The sequence below is a fragment of the Silene latifolia genome, chromosome Y (assembly GCF_048544455.1).
Source record: "Silene latifolia isolate original U9 population chromosome Y, ASM4854445v1, whole genome shotgun sequence".
Lineage (NCBI taxonomy): Eukaryota > Viridiplantae > Streptophyta > Magnoliopsida > Caryophyllales > Caryophyllaceae > Silene > Silene latifolia.
The window spans coordinates 450678278-450683568 of NC_133538.1; the positions used below are offsets into that span (position 1 = coordinate 450678278).

The 5291-nt window shown below is 39.7% G+C and overlaps 1 long non-coding RNA gene across 1 annotated transcript; it reads right to left on the reverse strand.

The window, feature by feature from the left end:
- Positions 1-3155: 3155 nt before the first annotated feature.
- Positions 3156-4987, reverse strand: LOC141626998 (uncharacterized). Its single transcript, XR_012536558.1, has 2 exons — positions 4014-4987; positions 3156-3890 (listed from the first exon to the last, which is right to left on the reverse strand). It is a non-coding gene; the product is annotated as an uncharacterized LOC141626998 (long non-coding RNA).
- Between the last annotated feature and the right edge of the window lie 304 nt (positions 4988-5291).

Here is a 5291-nt window from a genome sequence, read left to right on the forward strand (position 1 = left end):
GTCTTTCTCGGGTTCCATTTCAATCACATAGAAGTCGGCGGGGAAAAGAATTTCCCCCACCTTCACCAAGACATCTTCCACAACCCCCTTAGGATAGATATTGGACCTATCGGCCAAAGAAATGACCATACAAGTCGGTTTCAAAGGCCCTAACTTAAGTGACTCATAAAGGTAATTGGGCAAGACATTAATGGATGCACCTAAATCAAGCATAGCATGTTGACAATCCAAGTCACCAATTTTACAAGGAATAGTGAACATGCCCGGATCACTACATTTTTGTGGCAAATGTTTTTGAAAAATTGCCGACACATGTTCATTAGCCCTTACCTTTTTCATGCTCTTTGCCTTATTTGTCCTCTTAGTAGTGCACAACTCTTTCAAAAATTTTGCATGCTTGGGCACACTACTAAGAAGATCAAGGAGAGGAATGTTTACCTCCACTTTACGAAAGATATCATAAAGGCTTGAAGTTTTCTTGTCAATTATCCTTGTATCATTCAAAGCACTTGGAAATGGAGCTTGTGGCTCATATTCCGGAAGTGGTTCATTCACCCTTACTTGTTGAGGTGTAGATGCTTCCCCTTGTTCCACTACCACTTCAATTTCATCTTCAATCACATCCTCCACTTCATGAACAATAGGAAGTGGTATTGTCTTCTTAGGGGCCATGGGTGCCTCTACCAACTCCCTACCATTCCTCAAAGAGACCGATTTTGCTTGTTCCTTGGTGGGTGGAGGAATGGTGTGAGAAGGGAGACTCCCTCCTTGGGTGGGTTGAGAATTGAGTGTAGTGAGGATTTGACCAACTTGGGTCTCAAGGTTAACAAACCTTGAGTCGGTTTTTTTGAATCACGGCGGTTTGAAATTCCTTGATATTGGTTTGCATTGCCATTTGATTCATGGTAAGAGTTTTCATCATCTCTTCCAAGGAATTTTGGGATTGGTTTTGATTTTTATTTGGCTTTTGAAATGAAGAGTTTGAAGCCCCTTTTTTATTTTGATTTTGGTTTTGGTTTTGGTTTTGGTTTTGGTTTTGGTTTTGGTTTTGGTTTTGGTTCCCACCCCAACCCATATTTGGATGAGACTTCCACCCTTCATTGTAAGTATTGGAATAGGGGTCAAACTTCCTAAACCCAATAGCCTTCACCGCTTCAATTGCCTCCTTCGTTTGCAAAGATGGACACCCATCGGTGGGATGAGATGAGTCATTACAAAGACCACAAAATTTCACATGAGAAGCACTCCTACCTCCTTTTGTAAGTTCTTTCACCAAATTAGTAAGAAAGTCAACTTTCTCCTCCATATGGTTGGAGCCTTGCCTTGAAGAGAATGTCCCACTTGCCTTGTTAATTCTCCTCCCAAAATTCCTAGAGCTTCCTACCAATCTTTCAATCAACTCATTTTCTTCTAGGACCGACATATATTCAATCCCTCCTTGGGTAGCGGCTTTAATCATCCTAGCATCATCCTCAAATAAACCACCACAAAAGTTCAAGAGAAGGTCGTGGTCGGTATACCCATGGTATGGGCAACTAGCAAGAAGTTGTTTAAACCTCTCCCAATACTCATACAAGTTCTCCCCATCCATTTGTTCAACATTACTTATTTCTTTCTTCAATTGAGAGGAGAGACTAGCGGGAAAATACTTTTCTAAGAAAGCCTTCTTCATTAAATTCCAAGTGGTGATGCTCCCGGTAGGAAGATAATAAAGCCAATCGTTTGCCGCGTCCTTGAGTGAAAAAGGGAAGGCCCTTAGTTGAAGTTGCTCATCGGTAACCCCATTAGACTTCATGCTTGAGAAAACCACATGAAATTTGTTTAGATGCTTGTTGGGATCTTCCGTGCTAAGTCCATGGAATTGGGACAATTGGTGAATGAGCCCGGACTTCAATTCAAAGGTGGCATTTTTCGCCAAGGCCGGAAAGGTGATACACAAGGGCACTTGTGTGAGATCCGGGGCGGTAAGTTCTTTAATGGTTTTAGGCCTTGGTGGGTTCTTTCTCTCACCATGTTCATGTGGTTGTTCTTCCTCACGATCACCCATGATGATTTGAATGGGTATGGGTATGGTTTCAAAGGAAAGGGTGCTCTCTTCCTCTTGGTCTTGTTGAGTAACGGGGTTAACTTCTTCAATAACCGGGGTGTTTCTTCTAATACCTCCTCCTATCCAAGCAAGTGATCTTTGAATCTCCGGATCGAATGAAAAAAGTGGTTCACTTGAATTCCTAGTATTGACCATAAACAACTCTACACAAGAGCACACAATCAAAAGGTTCACACAAGTGATGAACAAGACACTATCAACAAGAAACAAAGATTAACTAACACAACTATCCTAAAAACACAAATAACAACACTAGCAAAACCGTTACCTTCCCCGGCAACGGCGCCAAAATTTGACACGCCTAAAACGTCGCGCTAAAAGACGGCCAAATTAACAATTTATATAACACTAAGCACACTATTTAACACTAGTTATAAACTAGTAAGGTTTGGTTGTTTTTAATTGTAACAAGAGCAAGACAAATTCAAACAAGAGTGCAAGGCAAGCAATCAATTAAGAGTTTAAAGATGGAAATTAATCAATATTCAGAGAGACTTAACCCGACCTAAAGTTTGGCACTTTAGTTGACAAAACCCCTCAATCAATCCTTCTAATCAATATTATTGTCCTATTAGTGAGATTAAATCTCCTAATTCCCTTAATTAGAAGTCAATCACAAGGAAATCACACTAAATAATTGACCCAACTTATCAATTCCTCTAGTGGAAATCACACACATAGATTCATTAACAAGAAGATGAAGCAATAAGAATCTAATAGGTGGAATTACTCACAATGAAATCACAATTAATGAGCAATCACAACTTAATCTCTCTAATGCTAATTAAACCAAGAAGAAATCACATGCATTAGTCTAATAACAAGTTGTTGCAACATGGAATTACAAGGAAATCACACTTAATAATCCCAACAACAAATAAATTAAGGAACTTTGGAAAGATTATGCAACAAGGAAATCACACTTGATCACAATAATCCAACAAGGATTCCAAAATTAAGCATTTAAACAAAAGAGATTAAGAACAATAATGATAATTAAGGAAGGATTAAGGAGTCTTACAACCAAAGACTAAGCCTTTGAGTCGGATTAAGAAAGGGAGATTAGTTCTCCATGATTAGATCTAAACCCAATTCAAAAGATGAAAATATTCTCAAATTACAACTTGATTAATTAAAGTGAAAAAAAGATGCTTAACCTACTTGCAAACATCCTATTTATAGTCTACCGTAACCTAATAATTATGGGCTTAACAAAGGAAAGGCCCGTAATACAAAACGCCATCAAACCCAGATTTTTCGGACCGTGCGAGTTCTGGTGTCTGGAAACTCGCACGGTGCGAATTTGGTCCTAGAACGCGTCTTTCTTTCGTGCTTCCTTTGATCCTTTGGAAGGCTTTGGCGTGGTATTTCTTCAAGCTTGTTCTTGGCTCTTCCTTGGATACTTCTTTCAATCTCTTGGCTTCTTAATCATCACTTGAAATCATGCTAAATGGTGAAGCACATGAAATTGGCTAAATAACGTCAAAAACGTCAAAAACCGTCACCAAGTGTTACCAAATGAGCTTTAAATAATGCCAAAACTAGGTAGAAATAGGAGCTCATCAAGATGCCTGTGATAATTCCCCTTATACTGATACAAGCCACTGAGCAGCTAAAAACACGATGACGTCATTCCTCCTCCTTTGCTTAAAAGCAAGAGTCGACCTTGACAAATCAAATCCCCAAAATCTCGAAAGTCTGCTTGTTGATTATAACTCACAAATTCAATGCAATGCCGTTTTCTTCCAGAACAACCATTGCTAGCATCACCTTGACACCAAATCTGCATACAATGGCGAAATCAAGATTTATAATTAGAAAAAGTAATAAAATCAGGTGGTGAATTAGTTACTCCGTATGTAATAAGGTAAATTAGTATAATATCGTAAATTAGTGTAATACAAACCTGATCAAGTTTGTCGCTTCTGCAACGATGATATCCAATGCGGGTATCACCATCCATATCCCTTATAAACAGCGGGTTAAAATGGTCTGCATCAGGTCTGATACCTCGGGTTAATTCAACCGGTGACCCTATTTTAGTCCAATCGAATATCTCAATATGTCGATATTGAAGATCTTTTGTAGTTTCATCACAAGACGACGCCAAATTTGGACGGATAGTTACTATGGAAACTTTGGTCGCGTCAATAGCTGCTGGAGTTATGGCATCGATACCAACAGAAGTAATTCTACTAAAAGTAATTAAGCTGCCGCTAATTACATATCGAAATACAGTCCAAAACTTCCCCATTTTCCGATGGAAAAAGAGGACATTGTCACTTCGAATTAAGATCGACTCCAATCTGCCACCTAATTTGATCGAGAAGCCAAGAAACAACCTAATTCGAGTCACTATGATTCGACTCCAGCACCACCTCGTTTCAGACCAAACCCCGACATCGGAGCTCACCAATTCATCACCACCATCGCTAATAAAGCTGCCCAGATTCGCATCCAACATTTGTCGATTCCGGTACCAAACCTGGTCTTTAAGTGTTGCTCAATTGAAGCTCCAGTTGACAAGAATGAAGAAGGGAAGATGAGAAGTCCGGTCAATGCTAATTCACTCAGATTCGGATTCAAGATGGACCCGCTCAAATCATGGTAGACCCGTCTCTAAAATTAAGCTATGGACTCCAATACAAGCCACCGTGCGGTTCCTTGATAGCTGTGCGCATCGTAGACAGGAGAGGCCATTGTTGAAACGGGATGGGGACGAGGATGGACTTGGAGTTTTATAAATTGCAATTTCAATTGATTATAAATTCCAAATTCGATTTCAGTTGTTTGGCCTCCATTATTGAGGAAGAAAGTAAAAGTTGAAGAAAGTAAAAAAGGATACTGTGTTTGTTTTGGGAGTACAATTAGTCTTGCTGAAGACGGGTCGAAGCAAGTGACGGATAATGCCACTCACAAAACGAATAGGGGGACACGGTGGGGCACCCCCATGTGCTTCTCTCTCTCCTCTATTTGGGCCATTTGTGAGTGAAAATGGTATCCGTCACTCCCAAGTGACGGATACGTGCCGTCACAAATGAGATTTTCTGTTGGGAGTAACATACTCTTTTTATTTTAGTATTTTTTAGATTTGATCTCAGCGGACAGTTTATCTAATTTAATGGTCTAGATTTTAAAGCATAAACTCACCGTAAGAACCAAACTCTTTTCTCTCTCTCTCTCT